At 37.2% G+C, this 23,940-nt stretch overlaps 1 protein-coding gene across 2 annotated transcripts in view; it reads right to left on the reverse strand.

The window, feature by feature from the left end:
* Positions 1-23,940, reverse strand: part of JSRP1 (junctional sarcoplasmic reticulum protein 1) — a 602,745-nt gene that overhangs the window by 206,739 nt on the left and 372,066 nt on the right. The window lies entirely within an intron of this gene.

Raw genomic sequence — 23,940 nt, forward strand, 5'->3', positions numbered from 1 at the left:
GGGAATAAACCCCACACCCTTCCGCACTAAAGGAGAGTGTGTTACCTGTTGTACCACTGACACTGCTCATTTTGTACCTGTAATATGAATCATGGTAACAATTCTGCATACTGCACCTGTCTAATTATTTTGTACAATTTTCTTCGACATACTGTCAATTTTTTTCTATGTAATTTGCTCTTACCCTTTCTTAGAGATTCCACTTCTAGTTCCTTTATCTCTGTTACAATACTCAATACTTCAAATACAGTTGGTTTAGACTTTGATTTCCCTTTTTTAGTAACTGCTTTTTTTTGGCAGCCACCAGAATTAAACTTAGCAAGGCCTTACTATGTCTAGGCAATTCAAATCCTGTGTCCCAACTCAAAAGTATCATTTCCTTAGTTACACTCATTTGCTCATCCAATGTATCTGACAGAGCTGTTGGGAATTTTTAAAGTCTGCCAACTCATTACACTCCCAGAACATATGTTTCCAGTTACCTTTTTCTTCCCCATCACACTTCCAACATTTGCCGTCTACCTGAAGAAAATTATTTTGGCTCTGCTTGGTGAATAACAACACTTATGCCAACACTTCCAAACCTTCTAGTCTTTGTTGCATACTCGGGTACTATATATATGTCCTCTCATTGTTCCCTTGTAAACTGCTTATCCAATCTCTCCAGTTTTTCAAAGCTTCTCTGATTGATTCTTATAGTTATCATGCAATATTTTATACTCCCCATTAGTAATCCATTTTTAAACAGCAGCTTCTGTTCTAGATTCAACTAAAAACTTTACCAGGGTAGGTCTTTCACTTAGGATTTCCCTATTCATTTTTCTTTGCCTGTACTCTGATATCAATCCCTGGTAGAGAAGGCAGTCTCCTTCCTGCAATCCAAATGTCTTCTCAGCCTCATCCCATTCTGTTACCTTTCCCTCTCTAGTAATTTGCTCTCAATACCTTGGTTCCTTTGCAAGTTTTCTCCAGTAATGTCCAGCCCCCTTACCTAGTCTCTGAGTTCCTACTTGCAGTCATCCTTAGCTGCAAAATCTTTCTCCATTCTCATACTAGTTGAGTTCTTAGAATACTTTCTGCTACTTTATGAATATAATATTAAACACAGCTGTTGTTATTCTCATTAAGGATCTGCTTCCAAAATCTCACTCTATCCTCATTAAGGATCTGCTTCCAAAATCTCACTCTCTCCTTATTTCCAGAATCCCTCCCCCACCCCACTTCATTATCATCTCTTTCCACTTTGAATTATAACTTTCTGCTTGTCTTATGTATATAAGCCTTAACTGCGTAGCTCTAAAATATCCTTTTAAATCAGGTAATCCTAAACCACCTTGTTCTATTGGAAGGATCAACTTATGCTGCTTAATCCTTGCCTTCTTCTTCTTCCAGATAAATTCTTTCAACTATTTATTAGTTATTTCCACAACTTCTCCTCTGGTTGATAAAAATATGCCTGACCTGTGTATAAAACTAAAGGGACTAAATACATTTTCACTGATTGTATCCTACTATCCATAAACAATAATTTCCAGTTTCCCAGTTTTTGTACTTCCTTTTGTTATGTCTCATCCCTCATATCCTTAGCTGCCATAACAGAAGCCTTTTTAATCCATACTCCCGAATACTTAATCATACTGCACCCCCATAAATATGGATACTGCTGAACCAATTTGTGTGTGGGTACATAATTTAGAAAAATAGCCTTTGTTTTATTTTCATTAATTTTATATTGTCAAAAGACTTGGAACTGTCTCAAAATGTCCCACAACACTGAAATGTTCTTTTCTGGATTTATCAGGTACAAAATAGTATTGTCTGCAAATAAAGCCAACTCTTCTTGATTACCACAACAATTATATCTTTGAATTTCAGAGACCCTTATTTTCTTTGCCAATGGCTCTTAATATAAAACAAATAACAAAGGGGAAAGAGGACACCCCCGTATGGTTCCTCTGTTCATACACAGCTTAGCAGAGAGGAACCCTTATCCTTTAAATTCTTGCCTTTGGTCTCTCATATATCCTTCTAATTAACCTTATTATTTTATCAGAGAATGCAAACGCTTCCATTGCCCTACTCATAAACTCCAAGCTTACTCTGCTGAATACTTTCTCTGCATCAAGACCAACCCAGTATTTTTTTAACATTTTGCTTCTCTATGGATCATCATTGTTCTATTAACGTTATAAAATGTTTGCCTCCCCTTCACAAAACCACACTGATCTATATATATTAATTTCAGCAACATCTTTGCATTTCTTTTGGCTATAACAGACATAAGCACTTTATAATCATGGTTTAAAATTGAAATGGGCCTATATGAACCTAGGCCTGATGGGTCTTTAGGTATTACAGCCACCACAGCTTCCTTCCAGGATGCTGATGCTTCCCCTCCTTTTAAAATACTGTTAAACAAAATCATCCAGATCTTTGTCACTTTCTTTCTTCCTACTACCTTCCAAACTTATACAGGAATATTATCTATTCCTGGAGACTTTTCTGCTGACTGGTTGCACGTCACTATTTTTATCTCATCTCCTTCTATCTTAACTAATTGTTGAACCTCATCTGCCTCTACCCTTGGCATACTCAAGTCTTCCATAAATATTTCCATTTGATCTCTTTCTTGATTTCCACATTTCTCTGCTTTATATAATTTGTCACAACATTTCCGAAATATCTCTAATACTGCTACATGATCTCTTGTTATTTTTCTTGTTATGGGCTCCTTAAATTTAGCAACAACTCTTTCTACCTTCTGATGCCTACGTTGCCATGTTAAAAGTTTTTGTGGTCTAGAGGTATTATCAAGAAACTGTTGCTTAACATCAATCTTTCTATACTCATGCATAATACCTAGATACTCCCTTATTTTCTCTTTAGTACTCTGCTGTTGCACCTCTTCTTCTTCTGTGAAATTTTCCTTGTTTTGCAATACTTAACCTTTGTCAGTGCTTCTAAATAATTCTCGTTACTTCTTAAAAATATCTCTTTTTTCTTTTATTTCTACCCTATTTTAAACTCCACTTTTATTTTATCCCACTCACAAGCTATAATCTTTTAAGAAATTTCTATCTTCCCAAGTAACACCCAAATAATTTCCACTACCCATTCTATAAATTCCTCTCTTTTTAATAGTTAGGTGGAGAAGTGCCAGTCTCTCATTTTTACTTCATTATCCTGCATTTTTATTTTACTTGTCATTGGTGCATGATCTGAAAGAGTTATTGAAAATGTGTTGAAGCTTTCACTTAAATGCAGACGTTCCTGTGAAATACAATTTCAGTCTAGTCTAGCCCAGTTGTTGTACTTTGAGGAATATATAAACTCTCTCAAAGTTCCTACTACTGAATTCACGTCTTCCATACCAAATATTATCATAAATTTCTTCAGGAATCTTCCCTCTTTTGTTTTATTTTGCCTTCTAGGTCCCCAGATTCATCCTCACTGCTGCAAGACAAATTCCAGTCCCCATCTATAGATAATATTCCCTGATGAAAGCTGATTATTTCTCCCAAAATATTCTTAAGCTTCATAGTAGCAGTTTTAGATGGAATATAAATACATGCAAGCAGCACCTTATTACGACAAATCTATCCCTCTTCTATTACTATTGGAGCTCCTTCAGCAATTGGTATAAGCACTTCCCTTTTCCCATGCCCCTGATAATCTGCTAAATATCCGTCCTTAAATCCTTTCTTTATCAAATTCACATGCTCACTTCTTTCTAAATGTGTCTTCTGTAGCACTGCTATTTCCACTCTGCATTTCTTAACATAATTCAATACTCTTTCCTTTTTTGTCTATATGAGGCTATTCACATTCCAAAATAATATGGCTAGAGTAGCCAATATGATATGAAGTTATTATTCCCACTATTATATATGACAGCTTTTTAAAATGCCTATTAGCATCTTTTCTGTTACATGCACCCACTAATGGTTGATCTGCAGAGCTTTTATACAGTTGTTTCTTGTCACCTCCATTTGAACCTAGGTCACCTATGTCACATTTTACAAGACTTTTTTGTTTTAATAAAAACTTTCAAACAAACAAACAAGCAAACAAGTACATCTCCAGAATATCCACCCATAACCTATTAACTTAAAGCAAACACACAAAACTATAATGAAGTTTAAGCCTCCTGATAAGAACAACTGTCCCAAATCAACAGCTGCACACAGAGACATCACCTAACCTGAAATTAAGGCTATCCATGCTAAGATGCATACTGCAGCCTGTACCCCTAGTTACAGTAATTGCTGTCCATTCTTGTCTTATCTTTATTCCCCTCCCAGATTTGAAAACAATTTACATGCTTTCAAAAAACATTAGCTTTTAGCCTTCAAAAAAAGTGCTCTGCTTTTATTGCTTACCCATATAGTCAGCTTGACTCCATGGAAACATAAGTACAAAATGTACAGCTGTCCTCAGGTGCAGACTTCTCATCTCGCACTAAACATGTATTTGATAAAGGAAAACTTTTCATTACATTCTGTGTTTTCTTATATACTTGCTTACACAAAAAAAAAACTGTTAGAAGACTAAGCCAAGGGCCTTAATTGAGACATTAACCTGTGCAAAAGTAAGAGAAAACTTATCAGCTATCTGTATATTTAAATTTGTTCACTTTTACACCCCATCCCACACCAAAACAATGCAAGATTATAGCATATTAATTTATACATGCTTTTGTCGAGTATTTCTTCTCTTTTTACACTGTAATGCCTACATTTCTTAAAATTAAAAAAAAGAAAAAATGACTTTATTTTATTTATAGTTACTCTCCCCTCAGTGTTTGTCCAAGCATTAATGACATGAAGTGGGGTATATGCATTTCAGACCCCCACAAGTTTAACAAAGTCAACAAAAGTCCAATGTTTCCATTTTTTCTTGTAAAGCTATATTTTACAAATGTGATTGATGCTTTATAATCTTATTCACTAATTTCAATGCTGCTTGTCTTCTTCTTGTTCATCTCCATCTCTTAACCCCAGACTCCAGTTCAAGTCCAAGGTACACCTGATTCTTTTTATCAGCTCCTGTGCTTTTTTTTCTGTCACTCAAGCATTTTCATTTGGAACATTGGAAAAGGTTTCACTGGCAAAGTCTCTCTATGAACTTTATTATAAGAAGAATGAGAAGCAGAGTCCCCTACTGTTTGATGTCTCCATGAAAAAATATTCTGAGGACAGCTGGATACAGCAACTAGAATTGCAAACCTGCTTTGTGACATTCATTGACTGCTAGGATAAATTTGCTTCTCTACTGGCGTGTGTACAATAAATAATCATTTTACACAAACACTCTACTGACTCCAATTTCTTAATACTTTGCCCTTATGCCACAGTTTTGTAAGGACCAGCTCTTTCTGCTTGTATGGCTGCATCTTTACTAATACAGAACTTGGCTGCTTTCTCATGGCCAGGTTTGGAAAATACACACAATGTGCCCTTTTAATTAACAAATCCAACTGTGGAATACCAGTCCAGTTGCTTGTGTGTGCTTTCATAAATTAATATAGTCTGTTCCTTCCATTTTTAGGAGGTACAGCAGAAAATCTCAGGTTTTCCCTGTGTGTTCTATCTTCTAATTCTACCATTTTGGAAATAGCACTTCTTGAGCAGTCTCATAGTCAGCCTTTTCTTAATTTCAGTCTTTGATTTTTGTAGTTTTATCAGTTCATTTAAATAGCTGTTTAAAGCTTCTTCCATTTTCCAGCTTTTTGTTATTTTAGTTAATATATACTCCTTCAATGTTTCATTCATTTTACTCAGCTCTTTGCACACTGGATTTATTTTTCCTCTAGATTATTGAAAGCCATGTCTTGCACCATAACTGGACCTTGAACTGTTTTTTGCTGAACAGTTGCAGGTTTCTCCCAGTCAGTGTTTTCTCTTCACCTTTCTGGTTGATTTTCTTTCAGTCTCCCTAAGTTTCTCCTTTGCTGGTATCCAGGCAGTGTACTTACCATCCAGTAACTGAATTTACTAAAACTTGCAGAGTTACTGGCCCTTATATTTCGGCTGTTGATCAGACTGCAGCCACCTTGGAAGTCCCGCTCCATATGCAGTTTTAATAGAAAATTTCTTAAAGTAAACTCACTGACATCCTTCTCTAAAATATATTGTTTCCTTGATTGCTGTTTCCATTGACAATTTTGTATTAAATACCCAACTGAGTGTAAGATCATCACCTGAAAATAATTTTAGTCTGGGTATTTTCGTTAAGTATGCAACATACAAATCTTTCTTTTACTATGTCAGCCTTTCTGCAAGCTTACAATTCTCAGCTAGCATATTTATGTGTGTGTGTGTATATATATATATACATGTGTGTGTGTGTGTGTGTGTGTGTATGTGTGTGTGTATATATATATATATATATATATATATATATATATATATATATATATATATATATCTACTTTGAAACATCTAAAACCCATAACATCTAATTTCATAACACTGGGACCAGAACATCTAAAACCCAAAACATCTAAAACCCATAACATCGAATGTCATAAAATCTAACACTACAAATTACAAGAAAATAACATCCTCTCCACATATAACAACACCAAACACACTTTTTACTACATTTCTGCAGGGCCCCCACCCCTCCCACCCCCCGTAAATTAAATATACCAACTCCAAGATCGCACTACAGTGGAAAAAAGTTAATTTCCTAACCCCACTGTATTAAGCCCCCCTGCAGAAACATAGTAAAAAGTGTGTTTGGTATTTTGGTGTCATTATATGTGGAGGGGATGTTATTTTCATGTGATTTGTACTGTTAGATGTTATGAAATTCAATGTTATGGGTTTTAGATGTTTTGTGTTTTAAATGTTCTGGTCTCAATGTTATGAAATTAGATGTTATGGGTTTTAGATCTTTTGAAGGGGACCCATATATATATATATATATATATATATATATATATATATATATATCTATATATATATATATGGATTCACTTCTGAATCTCGAATTTCCCAAACATCGAATTTCATATGATCGATGTTACTGAATCTCGACATTCCGAAATAAATCCAACAGAAAAAAAAAATTTCTCAATGTTTCTGCAGGAGGGCAAGCCCTCTGCAACCCCCATACCCCCGCTACTTAAATATACCAACTCCAGGATCGCACTTCAGCGAGGAAAAGGGAAATCTTCCATTCTGCGCTGTATGCAGATCTCCGTTCAGAATTTTAAAGTTCTAAAACTTCGATCATATGGTCTTGACCATATGAAATTCAAAGTTTTAGGATTTCTAGATTCCGAAGGGAACCCATATATATATATATATATATATATATATATATATATATATATATATATATATACACACATACATATACACACACACAGATAAACATATACATATATAGCTTGCCTAATACTGCAAAATACTTTCATACCTTACCAAATTTTCTTATGAAACCTGAAATTTTCTGCTATTACCAAATGTTTCTGTAAAATATCTGTATTGCATATGTATGACTTTAAAATGTTTTGAGGAGCTTTACCTAAAAAGGTTTGGTACTTATCTGTTCACTTTTTATATCCACATCTGTTAGTTATTAGTCTGGAAGTAAGTGCAGAGGGTAAAGGCTAAGATATATTACTGCGTAGCATCCTGTACTTCAAGGTTTGATTCCCTCGGCCTTCATTTGCCTGTTGTGTGAACTACACAAGTCAGTTACCCAAGCAATGCACCTGGACTAATTCTGATAAAGGTCCATGTGGATCAGGACCCTACATTAACACAAATACAAATAAATAAATAACTAAAATACTTAATATCACTGGAACACACGTGTAATCAAGAATACCACTGGCTAAAAAAGGTCTATCCTTTCAGCAAAACGTGTTCAGTCTTTCCTGGCAGCATTAAAAAACATTGCTACAGCCATCTTTCTTTTAAGTTACTTTAAAATGAAATCTACATTTAGTCATTTTGTTGCTTAGGCTTCATGCCTCACTCAAGTCTGAGTAATTCATATACCACACTAAATAGTTACATTTCTTGTAGCAGGACACAGTCTTAAAGATTATACTAACTAAAAACATTGACTTCATTTTTTCCTCACTTTAACAGTCACTGGTTATTTAAAAAGTACAGCTGTCTACGCTAACCTACCCAAAAATTAGATGTTTCAGTAGATCGCTGTTGCAGTAGCCATAGCTATATTGGATGTATCCTGCCACTGACTGGATATCTAGTCAGTTTACAAAGTTTTGGGCTTCTTCCTTGTGCCCTGTACACCCTTTCCTTAGCACAAGAGTATGTGTTGGTATAATAAGGGCATTCTTACTCAAAGTGTCTTGGGGGGGGGGGGGTAAAGCCTGAAACTCTACAACAGATTAGGTCAAAACTAGCACGATATTGTTACATCATGATGGCAAAGGTAAAGCAGAGTGCCCCACTCAAAGAAAGAGGAGGAAAGAAAGGGTGAAAGTGGGAAGATGCTAGTATTGTAACAGTGATGCATTAGATATTTACTGCTATAGTAAGTTAACTTATACAACTGTACTATGTTTTCCATTAGATCATTCTTCCAGTAGCCATACATATATAGGCCAATTTCCACTGCTTAGGAAGAAAGTGGTGGACTGACGAGGATCAGAGTCTAAAAGCCCTTGAATTATAGATTTTGCAAATCAAATAGCTCTAGAGACAGAATCAAGTTTGTACTGCCAAGTAAAAAGGTGTGCAAGAAAGAGGGGACTGGAATTTACTGGAGAAAACTGGCAAATGAACCAGGGTATTGGGAGCAAACAATTAGAAAGAGAAAGGTAACAGAATGGAAACATGCCAAGAATACATTTGGACTGCAGGCTAGAGATTGCCTTCCAAATCAAGGATTAATATCAGAGTATAGGTAAAGAGAAAGGAATAGGGGGATCTTAAGTGAAAGACCAGCTCTAGTAGAGTTTTTACTAGAATCTAGAATAGAAGATGCTGTTAAAAAGGGATAATTAATAGGGCATATAAAATACTACATGATAAGTATAGGAATCAATCAGAGGATGTTAGAATGGATTAGGAAGAGAGACTGGATAAGCAATTCACAAAGAAGCATTGAGAGGACATATGTATGGCTCCCAAATATGCAACAAGGTCTAGAAGATTTAGAATTTTTGCCTGGAACTGTTTGCATAGTTACTTTTACACCATAAGCAGACTCCAAAGAATTTTTCCTGTGGTAGATGGTAAATGTTGGAGGTGTGATGGGGAAGAAACGGGTAACTGAGAACATATGTTTTGGGAGTATAATAAGTTGGCAGAGTTTAAAAATTCCACTCAGAGAACTCTGTCAGAAGTACTGGGTGAGCAAATGAGTATAACTAAGGAAATTATTTATTTCAGTTGGGATACAGGATCTGAATTGCCTAGACACAGAAAGGCATTGCTACATTTAATTCTGGCGCCTGCCAAAAAGCAATTAGTAGAAAATGGAAGTCAAAATCTAAACCAGCTATGCTTAAAGTAGTGAATATTGTAACAGATGACATAGAAAAAAATAGAAATTGCGTGAATAATATAAGCAGAAAAATGTTTTGTAGGAGAAATGAGGTTTAAGAAATGACAGGAATTTAATAATTTATGTAATGTTGCTTAAATTATACATCACATATATTGTTATATGTTCTATAATGCTTGTAAATGTGAACTTGTTAATATGGTTTGATTACGTTTATATAAATGTAAGTTTGCCTGTGTCACAAGTGATAATTTAACAAGGGTATTTAAAAAATATATATATATTAGGTGATATATGGGAGAAACAACTCCTAAGGGTACTTATAGCAGTATGGAGAGATGACTGGAGAATAAGCATACTAATTCCAGTGTACAAGAACAAAGGGTCGCATCCACAACTGTGGGCAGTACATCTGTATTAAATTCCTATCACACTGCATGGAAGTTCTGGAGAGAGTGACTGATAAACAAATATGCAGTGTAGTAGAAAGTAAGATGAGAAATCAGCAGTTCAGGTTCAGATTCAGATCAGCATGCAGCACAACTGACCTGATGTTTGTAGTGAAACAGATAGTAGTGGCAAAGAAGCTAGAGATGAGGAAAGAGTCCAACTGGGCATTCCCAGACTTGGAAAAAACATATGACAAGGTCTTAAGAAAGTTAATTTGGGCAGTCCTGCATGGTTCGATGTTTGAGCAACATTGGTAGAATTAGTGCAGGCTATGTCCAAGGACCAAATGACTCAAGTACAAACAGTGTTCAGATCACAGAGGGATTCCCAGTAAGAGTGGGTGTGCATAACGCTTCAGCTATTCACCCACTGCTGTTCATACTGGTTGTGGACTAAATTAGTAAACAGGGTGGAGGGGACAGAACATTAAAGCAGGTGTATGCAGTGGCATTACAGGCAAACACTGAGCAAGAACTTCAACAAAGGACAAGGGTGTAGAATGCAAAACTGAAGGCACATACGATGAAACTGAGTACAGATAAGACAGTTGTAATGGAAGCGCAGAGGGGAATCAGAAGAAGCTTAGAACTAAGGTAGAGGGTAAAATAGTGGAGCAGGTTAGCAGCTTCAAATACCAGGGAGGGGTTGCTGAGGAGAAGGGAAGTCTGAATGAGGAGGTCAGAGCTAGAATTAGAGGGGCTGCAACCAACTAGCACACAGTGTCAAGGGTAGTTTATGACAGAAAAATGCCAAATAAGCTGAAAAGTAAGGTGTACAAAACAGCGGTGTGACCAGTACTACGGTATGGTATGGAAACCTAGGCAGTAAAAGCAGAGCAGTTGAGAAAACTACAGGTGACGGAGAAGAAGTGCCTTTGATGGGTGGTAGAATGCACATTATCGGGCAGATGAAGAAATGAGGACATCAGAGCAGACGTCACAGTAGCTCCACTTGCAGAGGACAGATCACTGTCTGTCATTCTGGTACATGTGAAGAAAAGCAGAAGACAATCATTTGAAGATTTGAGACAGACAGGAAGAAGGCAAGTGGAAATGAGGGCACCCGGCAAAGAGATGGATGGATTGTATGAGAGAAGACCTGCAACAGTCAGGCATAATTGTTGAAGATTGTAGGAGAGTGCACTTGAATCGAGAGAGATGTCAACAGTTGACACAACACCCCAACCCTATGCAGAAAATGGGAAAAAAGGGGTTGATGATGATGATGATGACTGTACTGCTAGAAAAGCTTTGGGTAAGAAATGGGGAAAAAAGTTTGTACAGAGAGAATCTTGATATTGGCACCAACAGAAAGGTTTTTAGCCTTGTGCCTCCCTTTCTAGGAAACATAAATATTTTGGAATAAAAACCTTTGCTCCTTTGGGGGGGAGGTACCAGTTCTATTACACCCTGAGACAGTAAAATTGACAGTACTTGAGGAAACAAATATGTTTTTTTTTTTTTGTTTGTTTTTTTGCAGATGAGGCATTCCTAATTGAGATTGAAGAGGTCTCCTACTGAATTCTGTTTTTCAGAAATGAAGGCAGTTGGGAAGATTGTCTACAATTTGGCAATGTGGGAAGAATGGCTAGGTTGAAGATCTGAGAGTAGGCATAGTCAGTCAGTGGGTTTTCTTTTGAAGGCAGGAACCTTGGAATCAGTCTCCTTTCCTTTTCCTGCCTTATGTGTGTCTAGCCAGCTTTTGCTAGGACACTTTATAGGACTTTTGGAAAATGGACAATTCCTTTGATATCTAGAAAAAGAAGACAAAAAGTTATTTGTTTACTTGAGTCAACTTACCCTTTTCTTCCAGTTTTTTTCATACTTTTGTTGATGAATTGCCAAACAAAAGGTCTCTATCAACAGGGACGTTAAGCAACTGATCTTTATCATCAGGAAAATTCTGAAATTTTATTCATGCATTTCTAAACTTTACAGTACCAGTGGCCCTGGAAACAATGTCTATTGCATCATATGCACACTTAATAGTATGCTTAGTGACTGGTAAAGCAACTTTTTTTTTTTTAACAGGGAAGACTTGGTAGTGAAACAAAACTTTGCTGTATGTTAACAGAAACAGATAAAAGATAGCTGGACATGTAAAGCTGGCCAATAATAGTTCCAAAAGCCAGAGTGTAGGATGTATAGATCCTTCTAACTCTACCAAAAGAATGACCATCTTTGTCATTTTCGACAGGGTTAAAAGCAGAAAAGGCCGTAGAACCAATGTTACCATCCACAGAAATAGCAGTAGGATCTGCAACAGGGTTTCTGGAAAGGAATTTATTTGTGTCTGACATCCTGTAAAAACTGTGAGGCTTCTTACGGGCGGGGGGGGGGGGGGCTGTCAGGTTTCTTAAGGGGCAGGGAGTTGGGAAACAGACAGAAGAAAATGCATTGTCCACCGCCCCTAAAACTAGGGAAAAGGCTACTGGTCTGGGGGAGTCCATACCAATAATTCAGAATATCTCTTCTAAGATTCTGACACTTTCATACCCTCCTATTTAACATATTTCTTCATTTCTGAGATTGTATCCTCAAAAAGAAAGTTTGTTACAGGGGAGTATATCTTTTGATTCAGACTCACAAGGAGAAGGGACAGATAATTGAGAGTTGTACTCTAAGCTCTCAATATCTAATTCAGAAAGAACCTCTTTATCTGAGTAAGATGGGGATCTCTTTTTTTAAACTGGTGTAGAAACTGGAATAAAAGGCTGATGAGAGTGGTCTGCCTTAAACAGACCTTGAACAAAATTATACCAGTCTTCTTGAAGAGTCTTCTGGTTAGAAAGAAGTGGTCTTGAACAAAATTATATCAGTCTTCTAGAAAACTTTTCTGGGTGGAAGGAAGTTATAAGTGCTTTGGCTTTTGTGTCCTTTTTTTGGAGTCTAACTGTAAGGTCTTAGGATGGATGTGTGAAGGCCTGACCTCCAGCAAAGAGGCCTGGCAACACCCTTCTTCGCCAGTACCTTGCAAATACCTCACTCATTCTCACAGATTATGATCCTAGGGTTTTCTTTCACTGCTGAAGCCTGATGTAAAGTCTGAACAGACATGCTTAAAACCTGGCCAAAAGGGGATACACTAGAGGAATGAGTAAAAATGGGCTGACAGTCTGAGGGTTGTGAAAGCCCCTCAGTGGAGACATCAGATCCAGATTGCACAACAGAGAGTGAAGTTTGGAATTCCTCAGATGCCTCTTTCAACACCTTTTTCTTTTTCCTCTGAGGCTAAGTCTGCCAAAAGAGATCAGTTGCTATGGTCTCACCCATCAACTGTTAAGATGCTTACTCACAAGAAACAACTTTAAAGATTTTTGCCTATTCCTTAAGTTTTTGGGAGTGAATGAAAAGCAAATCTGACAGGACCTAGTATCATGTTAACTGAATGAACAAAAACACAAGAGGAATTGGCATACTCTTAGAGAGTCTGTCTAACACACAAAAATGTATCCTTCCTAACAGACATACGAAATTTGGCTAAACTCTTCTTCAGAAAAAGGTAGGTTCCCCAATGGGGACACTTAACCACACAATTTTGTAGCTGATGCCAACCACTGAACTTATTACTGTGGATTGACAAGACATCTGCTCAAACATACTAAGCAAAAAAGTTATGAGTTTTTTTCACACCTGTCCAGTCCCCCTTAATACCAACATGCATTCTCATACTAAGAGAGTGTGGGGAAAGAGTCCAAAGCTTTGTAGACTGGCTGGATGACTGATTCTTAGTAGGATACGTCCCATATAGTCAGTTACTTCAACAGTAATCTAATGAAGAACATCAACAGTTATTCTCTTTTGTCTTTGAAAGAGTTAACAACACAAATATACACTGAAGGTATATTCATAAGTTAAAGCACTGCCCCTTTGGAGCTATTCAAGCAGCCATAAGTAAACTGCTTTACCTATCTTTGCTCAGTAGCATTCATAAAATGCTTAGATTTAGCTTTACACAATTAACTCCATTTTCACATTGAACTACTGTACTGTTGCCTTTTTCATTTCTTTAACCAGCCATAATGCACTTAGCATGCTTCAATACAATCATATACTTTGATGTGTGAAACTTGTTTTCAATCAACTTTCATGACACTTTGTCTGCCAAAATTCATTCTGTTTGCTCATTTTGAAATTCAAATGTTACCTTTCCCCTTCCAGTGCTAGCATTTTTGTATCCATTAGTTTGCATCCTTGTACTGTTACACAAATTTCACTCAGTCTTATTCCCTTTCCTAACACACACTGAGTTCAGCTTATACTGAATAACATCTAAGAGTTGTCCTAGTAGTCAGGGATTTGGGAACAAATGTAGACAGTAATCTGGCCTTTGACCAATATTTTTATTTATTTATTTATTTTACATTTGTTAACCGGGATTGTCCATCTGGATACATGTCCATTTTCAGTGGAGGCCCGGGGAGAAAAGCTCCAAAGAGACAATTTACAAGACATACAGACAATGCTTAAAAACATATTTCCACTAGGTCCACTAAGAGTATTTAGTTGAGAACACACATTGTGTCATGCTATAGACAGGTACAGTTATCAATATATTTATGAACAACAATAAAGCAAGCAAACTAACACAATTATACTCTTATTCTTTTGTTGTGGAGTACAAGTTTATGCAGGTGAGTCAAGAGACTGTATTAAGACAAGAGTTGCATTAGTATAGGAGTGGGACTGGGGTTAGTCTGGTGTGGAGCAAGGACATAGCCATTTGTTGTTTAGATAACTTTTGATAGACCTTTTAAATTTAGGTAGGGAAGATTCCAGGGTTATAGACGCAGGCAGAGAGTTTCAGATTTTGGACATATAAGAAGAGTAGAGGGAGTCAACAGCATGGTTGTGGGTTCTAGTAACTGTTAACAGTAACTTGTCTGTGGAGCGGAGTTGCCTAGGACAGGAGTACTGTTGGATTATGTTACTTAATGAAGGTGTTATATGTGGTTGGGAGAGCAGCTTGTGAGTGATGATCAGTTGATTATAGATTAGTAAATCTGGCAGTTCAAGCCAGCCCAATTCCTTTAGGTTGTGACAGTGATGGGTTCTGAAAGAGCTGTTATTAGCAAATGTAGCTATCTGATTGTAGCAGGTGGTCATTTTGTTGGTTTCTGTTTTGGATAGATTGGTCACGATTGGAGATGCATACAGTAGTGTTGAGAGAAGGTGGGTATGAGCCATTGTGGATCTAGTGTTATGGGTCAGGAAGGATTTGTGTTTGTCGAGACTACCTAGCTTTTTGTTTGTATTTTTAATAGCCAGGTTAATGTGTATATCAAATTTTAACTTGTTATCAATGGTAACTCCTAGTAGTTTTGTGTGGGATTCAGGTGAAATAGGGGTACCATTTTTAGAGTGAATGGTGAAGGAGGAGATAGGAGTGTTAGTTTGTGAGGGATGAAATAGAAGAAGCTTTTTTTTTTGGGGTTAAGTATGAGGCTATCCTCAATAAGCCAGTTTTCGACTGAGTGGAAGTTGTCCTGGGTTTTATTGTGTAGATCTGCCAGGGTAGGGGCACTGCATATTATATCTGAATAGTCTGCATATTGGATACGGCTAAAACTATTTGCAGCTGAGTGGAGATTATTTGTAAAAACTGAGAACAGCAAGGGGCCCAGTATAGATCCCTAAGATACCCCAAATGTGACAGGTAAGAGTGGAGACAAGTTATTTTGCCATAGTACTATTTGTTGCCTATTGTTGAGGTAGTTTTTGAACCAGGAGACTGACTGGTTGTCTAAGCCTAGGTTTACAAGGTGGGAGATGAGTTTGCCATGGTTTACCATATCAAATGCTTTTGATAGGTCTAAGAAAAGGGCTGATAAAAGTTTACTGTTGTTCCTGTTGTGGTTTATGGTATCTGTGAATGCTAACAGGGCTGTAGTTGTGCTATGACCTGGGCGAAAACTGTGTTGTGTTTTTGATATGAGTTCTTGATTAATAAGGTGGGACATTAACTGATGGTGAATACATTTTTCTAATATTTTAGCTAGTGGGGATAGGATTGTGATTGGTCTGTAGTTTGATATGTCATAGGAACTTCCCCCTTTGTGAAGGGGTATAATGTAGGCAGTTTTCCAAATCAGGGGTACTGTGGCTTCAGAGATTGATCTGTTTACTAGTATAGAAACTGGTATAGCTATTTCAGCTGCTGCCAGTTTTAAGAATTCATAGGGGAGGGAATCTGCTCCTAGTGTTGTTGGTTTTAATTGGGAGAGTAGTTTTCTTATGTTGGAGGTTGGGGTGGGTTGTAGCTTAAAAGTGGGACTGTTGTTGGATGTAAGGTGGTCACTTGTTTTTGTGCTAGGGCAAGTACAGTTTCAGTAAAGAATATACTGAATGATTCAGCTATGTTTTCTTTTGTTAGCCCTGTAGTTGAGGGTGGGATAATGGTTTTAGCGGGGTGTAGTAACTTGTTTAAACCTGCCCAGAATTTCTTATGATTATTCGTGTGTTGTTTTTGATGGGTAATAAAGTAATTTCTTTTATCTTGCATGACTAGTTTCTTTGTGAGATTTCTAATCTGTTGGTATGCTTGTTGTGTTCTAGGGTTTTTGTTGGACCTCCAGGTTGTCCAGGCTCTATTCCATTCTGCTATTTTTTGCCTAGTTTCCCTAGTTAACCATGGAACTGTGTAAGCTTTAACTCCTGTAGTTCTTACGGGGGCATGCCTATTCAGTATTTCTAAGAAGGTGGAGTTGAAGTGTTCTGTGGCTTCATTTAGGGGTAGGTAATACAGTTCAGACCAGTTGTATTGCTTTAGCACTTGTGTGCCATTGAAGTAATGGTTCCATGGTAGGGATATTATTGCCTGGGGGGATATAACCTGTTATTAGGTTGATGTTTTTTTTTTGTTACATACTTTGAGCCTAGTTAAGAGTATTTCTGCCTTATCCAAAGGGGGCATGGATATCTCATACTTAGTTATGGTCAGAGTATTTTTGTAAAGCAGGGCAATGCCACCACCCTTTTTCTTTAGTCTATCTTGCCTAAGGATACTGTACCCAGGTGGAAGGATCTCTGTATCTTTGGTAGATGGTTTAAGCCATAAAACACCAATTGTGTAACCAGTCGTATAACCAAACAGCCCAAAAGATGAATCCAACCACAAATGTTTTTAGCGCTTTCATTCGCTAAAATGTAATGTGAACTTCTTCAGAAAAAAACAAACAGACTCTTACCCACACTCCCTTAAATAGCCTTCCAATACAGGAAATGACATCAAATGAAACTTTTCACTTATTTTAAAAACTTTTTTAAAAAACTTTCTTTTTAATATATATATATATATATATATATATATATGCATACATATTATATATTTTATATATATATATATATATATATATATATATATATATATATATATGTTATATATTTTTTTAAAAAAGAAAGTTTTTTAAAAAAAGTTTTTAAAATAAGTGAAAAGTTTCATTTGATGTCATTTCCTGTATTGGAAGGCTATTTAAGGGAGTGTGGGTAAGAGTCTGTTTGTTTTTTCTGAAGAAGTTCACATTAAATTTTAGCGAATGAAAGCGCTAAAAATATTTGTGGTTGGATTCATCTTTTGGGCCGTTTGGTTATACGACTGGTTACACAATAAGTGTTTTATCGTTTCTAGTGTGATTTTTTTTGTGTTCATGTTACAATTATGGTTTAAGCCATGTTTCTGTTAAACTGACTATATCTGGGTGATATTGTGAGATTAGAGTATGAAGCTCATGTACTTTATTGTTTATGCTCCCAATATTTAGATTTAGGAGGAGTAGACTATTTAATGGCCTGATATTAATTTGGGTTAGATTGGGAAGCTGTTGTGCTTTAGTCAGAGGATTTATATCATTAGGTCCTGGGTTTGGGTGGATATCTCCAGCATTTAGGAGTTGTTGGTTGTTTTGCAATAATTTAACTAGTTTTTGTAGTATTGTTAGGTATTTATGGGTTGCTGTTGATTTGAGGTAGGTGGTGATGGATTTAAGATGGGTATAGCATATGGTAGTAGTGTTGAATAAGGTGGGGTTTATTGTTAGGGAGTAAGTGGTTGGGATGGGAGAGATAATGGCAGTGGATTTATGGGTAAGGGGGAAGTTGTTTTGTGCAGGGTAGTTGTATGAAGTGATGTGGTAGGTACATGCTAAGAAGAGTAGTAGAATCATTTGCAGGAAGAAAGTATTCATAGTTAAAGAGTATTGTTAATTGTATGGATTTTGTAGGAGCAAGTTGAACAGGTGTATCAGGGTTGGGAGGGATAGGAGTGGTTGCTGGATCTGTATAGGAGTGGGTGGGATGTGGATTGGATGTTGGATGATTAGGGGAGGGGCAGGATAAGTATAAATGCAGTTGATGTGGGGGTGGGTGGGAATTGGGGGTAGGGTAGGGGAGTAGAGTGAGCCCGTAGGGTGAATGGAGCGGGCTAGAGCAAATGAGGAGAGTGCAGCATGAAAAGTATCAGCAATGGTAACACTATAACTAAGGTAAGTGGGTAATTAAATGATTACTGTAAGGGAAGAAAAAAACTAGATTAACAAACTGAAAAAAGAAGTTTGTGATTTTAGCAAGGAAGGGAGTGGATATATGAATTTAAGGAGGTAGGGAGTATAAAATAGATAAGAAAAATACCCCCAGCTTTTAGTACTAAAGCCTCAGGACATATTTTGTAGTACTAGCTAATTTGTTTGTAGGTGCTGCCACCTAGTGGTATAAGAAGGATAGCAGGCAGAAGAGTTAAATATGTCTTAGTTTGTAGTAATTGATTTACAGGGTTTAAAGACAGGGGGGAGTAGTAAGCGGTCTGCGGTAGGCTGCTGAAAGAATGCACACTCGGGAGGGCAGACAAGCACGAAAATGGATATTAAAAAGTAGCTTAACTGGCTAGTTTATTGGTAATTTCTATATGTGGCCAATGTAGTAAGAAAATCATTTTGTTTCACCAAACTTCTAAGTAAGGGTATGGCACCACTTTATTCCACCCTTATCAAACACATCACTGAGTACAATGCCCCATTCATCATGTACCTGACCAAACGTATGCAACAGCTGGAATGCTCACAAATGTTCCTGTCCAGGAGAATCCAAGGTATAAACATACTGTCCTATACAGATCACCTTAAAGCCTTCTCTCTATTCTCTGTCTCCTATGGGTTACTAAAAGGCGATCTATGCCTAGCATACAAGGCATCCTTCTTCATTCCAGCTCTGATGGACCTTTTTCACATCTGCAAAATAAACAGCATCTGAACCACAAGATCCACTCATTTAAATTTTGCTTGTAACATAAATAAGACATGTTGGTAAGACAGATACAGAATCCCATACTCTGGAACAGGCTCCCCATTCTTGTGAAGCAGAGTCCATCCCTAACCCTATTCAAGCGTAACCTTAACCAATGGATGGGAAATTGGACATTCACCCCTGGGTCTAGCCCCCATGTCTCTGACAGAATTAGACAGTAATGCCCAAACATACCCCATAACCTCCACAAACTTCCTAACATACCCCTTCCCAATAAACAGCCATGATACATAGGGACACAACTAGGTTGGATTGCATGGCTAGACTTATAAAGGCCCTGGTAGTCATCAGCCTAGTATATAACTATGACCCTGGTGGTCATCAGCCTAGTATATACCTATGAACCTGGTGGTCATCAGCCTAGTATATACCTATGAACCTATGAACAATAGAGAATTTTACCATTTATAAATTCCTTTTTGATATGTATCTACTATTTATAATATATACAAGTTCAGTGTATGTTGTTCATTGCAATCTTCAATACCAGACCTCCCAAGTGACCCTGTTTGGAGAACTTTCCAACTTTCGGGCCTGATTTACCCTTGTACATGATGCACTTACTTTCGGAAGTATGTTCCTAGTTTCAAGCTTGATTTATACCATCACACAATTTTTTGACTCACTCTCATCACATGTAATTTTTGAAGTTGTCTAGTACATAAAAAACACACTACAGGACCAATATGCTAGTGACATCATCTCCCTTTTTCAAAAGTAAAAATAAATTATCTTGTCCATTAGGATTTTGTAAGACAGTTCATTGAAGTCTACAGATTTTACACTGTCTGTTTGATAAAGCGCTTATACTTTTGTTGCACTCTGGACAGGATTCAATAATGCCTAAACTAACTGTACACTAAGTGTACAATGTTCTGAGTGAACAGACAACGCAGACATACATAACTCACACATTCTTCCTCTAATTTTAGTTTTCCTACTGACATTCTTGCAGCTTTAAATATTGACAGAAATTCATAAAGGTTGCCACAAAGTGTAGACTACATGTACCCTTAATGTAATCTTTTTGAGTGACTAGAAAGTACGCAAAATATGATAAGAATTTTACTGAATACATATCGTGCACACTTAGTGTGGGCTTTATTGAATCTGGACCTCTGTTTTTTAAATGTGTTTCTGAGTAGTATCCCATGTTCATAATGGAAGGGGGAAGATTTATGTGCTACTTGGTATTCAAATTTTATGCTAATTAGATGCCTGGATTTTTGGCTGGTTGTACCTACTTTTCAAGGGCCTTTGTTACTATTTTCAATGTCTGCAAGTTGAGAGATATGCTTGGTGTACACTGATTCATGATACATGCACAGTCACTGTATATAAACTGCTGTAATATTCGACTGTTAGTAATGTTTCCTTGTTTTCCATTATACGTAATTTTATTGTATGCAATATGTTGCAATTTCTGATATCTCTCTAAACTTTCTAGCTTAATTAAGCTTCATAACTGTTTGCTGTCCTGAAAAATTCATACAATTATCCAAACTTGCAACTCATGCCGTATTTAAGTCAATGTTTTGTGCCCCAAGAATCATAACATCTTAGATATTTCAAACAATACATGTTTCTGGGAGTCTTTCTTTATGCAAAATCACTTTTTACTCCTTTTTGCTTAATAATTCACTTACACAAGCAACAAGTAAGCCATGTGGCTTCAGCAGCAGGTTTCTTCTTGCCTGCTGTGGCAAAGTATATGTTCTTTTTTGGCTTCATTTTGCTGCTTTCATGAATGACGAGGAGGTCTGCACACATGAATGGCCCCTTGTGCTGTTTATGTCTTTACACATGAATGGCCCCTTGCGCTGTTTATGCCCGCACACATGAATGGCCCCTTGTGCTGTTTATGTCCGCACACATGAATGGCCCCTTGCGCTGTTTATTGTGCATTTGCCTTAAACGTACATAACTGCTAAATACATAAGAGTCCACAGCTGTTCTTTAAGACTGTTTTACTTACTATACACTCATATGCAGTGGTATGCCTAGCTTGTATAAAAATACATATATGAGTCTTGCCAATACATGGCTGTAAACGTACAAAAGCACTACAAATCACCAACCTTATTTCTAGGAGGATAAGTTTCACCAAAGCCATTTCATCAAAAATGGAGCATTATTTATTGTGTCATTTTTGTTGTATCTGATGCCACCGCAAGGTGAAAATAACATTTTCTCAGATATTCAGCAACCCCAGAACAGATTTCAATTTTACTTAAGTATTTGTCCAAACAACACTTTAAGAAAAGTTCTCATTGAGCCATTGTTCAAATAATTATGGATAAGTGAATTGCTTTTTATCTGTTAACATGAATATTGTTTTACTTTTGGGTCAAATGTTGTCAGTGTTAGATATGCATTGCTACAGCTTTTGAACTTTGCTACTCAGGTTGCTCTAGACTGCATAATGGTCATTTGTCATGTGTCTAGTACACAGATTAGGCTGCAACAAAATGTAGTCTTCACAGATGAAAAAGCCTAACCTAAGGATGCGTAAATTATTTTTAAAGTCTGTGGGGGCCCCCACATAAATAGCGTCTGCACATTTCTTTTGGTTCAAACCACAACAATCAATAAGGTGGGCTTGTATGGCCAACTGCACTGATAAGAAAACACAACAGACAACTACTCATAATCACATGCATTAGCCATTATAATAACATAAAAAAATCTTTACCACCCATACAGTTTAAAGAATTAATAATGATGATTAGCAAAGGAAGTCACAAAGCTAATATTCCTACCTGAGAGGATGGTGATGCTGGTTTATTTCTGACTTAGTATGAAAGGAACATCTAGGAGAAATTGGACTGGAATGATCAAGTGACTACCTGCTTTCCAATCTTTGGATAATGGCTGGTGTTTCTGAACTGCATAGCCAGCCCTAATGGAGGAATGGTGCTTTGGCAGGCAGGCACAGTGCTGAGGGGGAAGATACTGATGCATTCTTGTAACACAGTGTGTATGTACATAGACGCACATATACACAGCACTGATGCTACTGTGCACTAACATTCCAAGACAGGGAAGTAAGGAGGGCAGTAGTAAGCACAGAGGAAAAAAGTGTTTCCTTTCTCCTATGCAACACTGCTATGTCCCAAATGCTTAGCTCCTGGTTAGAATATTTTTTTTGGCTACACCTACTGTCTTTTCTCCAGATACCTATTTTTTCCACTTCTTCCTTTTCTCCATCAAGCCAGAAAGATACCCACTTAACTACAAGGAGTAACTTTGTTTACATAAATTATATCACTCACATGCTCTAAGTTGACAAGTCTCAGTCTCTTCTTCTCTCTGATTAGGTCAGCCACTATCTCACTATCCTCCCCTTGTCACAGTTTCATCACTCTCTCTCCTCATCTATCCTAAACTAACACTCCTTGTAACAGTTCAGCCATTCTCACTTTCCTAATTACTTCACTTTTCCATTTAATATGTAACAATATTTTTAAAGTTGTTCTACTACTAACATATCATGCTATATTTCATTATCAACCACCTTCCGCCTTTCTAATATTTTGATAATTAAGATGTCTCATCTTTTCATTATTTTAATTGCTGGTAATATTGCAGTATCTTTTTCAATATTGCATCTATCTTTGCTATACATATAAGCTATGTACCTACGAATCTCCCAAGCTGCATGCCCCCAGCAATCATTTCAAAGGAAGGCATGTAATACGTTTACCCAAAGATGTAGCTAGGGTGGGGCTAGGGTGGGGTAAAAGGGGCAGCTGCCCCTAGCTCCAGCTACCAGTGGTTGTAATTGGCACTAAAGTACAGGAGCTGATTGGTCCTAGCAAGCAGTCTTTGTAATAATTTTATTAGCCATGATTGCAACTGAGGCTGGATAAATGCCATTCAGTCATTGGTGCTATACCTATTGAAAGGCATGAGTGTGGATTAGTCATTTAAGAAACCACAAATGAGGCTGTGGCTGCTCCAATGATTTCAAAGATTACTTACAGTTTGTATGCATGTGTTTAAGTGCATGGATATGTGTTAAGAAGTGCAGCATGGCGCTACTATAACAAAGGGCTATTATGTTGACACATAACAGCTGTTTGCCTACAACTGGAAGGTTTCTTTTTGTCCTCAAGTCTGGAGTATTTTTTCTTTTTCAGTCCACGACTCCAGTAGAAGGGCTAGACAAAAAACTGATCTACCCATAGCTTCAGAAAAACCTTGCTTCCCCTTAGAAGCTGAACACTCTCCTTTAAGTTTCTGGACTGCACCAGAAACTTACAGAAACTTAGCGTCCAGGTGTGCCCTTGGGATATCCCTTACTTATCTCTTGAGGAAGGGATGCGGACATCAGTGCCATCATTTGCTCCCTTCCCTGGCTGGATGACTCTTATCCACTCAAAGGGGAGGGCAAACAGACTCGATACTCGTCACCTGTTTTCTACCTTGGCTGATCCTCACCCAAGATGTAGGATGCCAGCTGAATTCAAACCACCAAATATTAAGCAGTCGCCTGTCCCTACATCATTAGGCAGACCCTGGATATGATCTTATTTTTAATTACTGCAACTGAAAACAATTTCACATTCTTTATTAAGGAAAGAAAGAAAACAAGCAGAAAAGAAAACAGCTTTGAATGCTATAACTTTCTTCAGAAATAAACCAATACCATGTTAAACAAGACATTTAACTGTCATTTGCTGCTGAAAGGAGATCAAACGTA

Source organism: Protopterus annectens, chromosome 13.part0, assembly GCF_019279795.1.
Source record: "Protopterus annectens isolate FY-2018-M chromosome 13.part0, PAN1.0, whole genome shotgun sequence".
NCBI classification, from domain to species: domain Eukaryota; kingdom Metazoa; phylum Chordata; order Ceratodontiformes; family Protopteridae; genus Protopterus; species Protopterus annectens.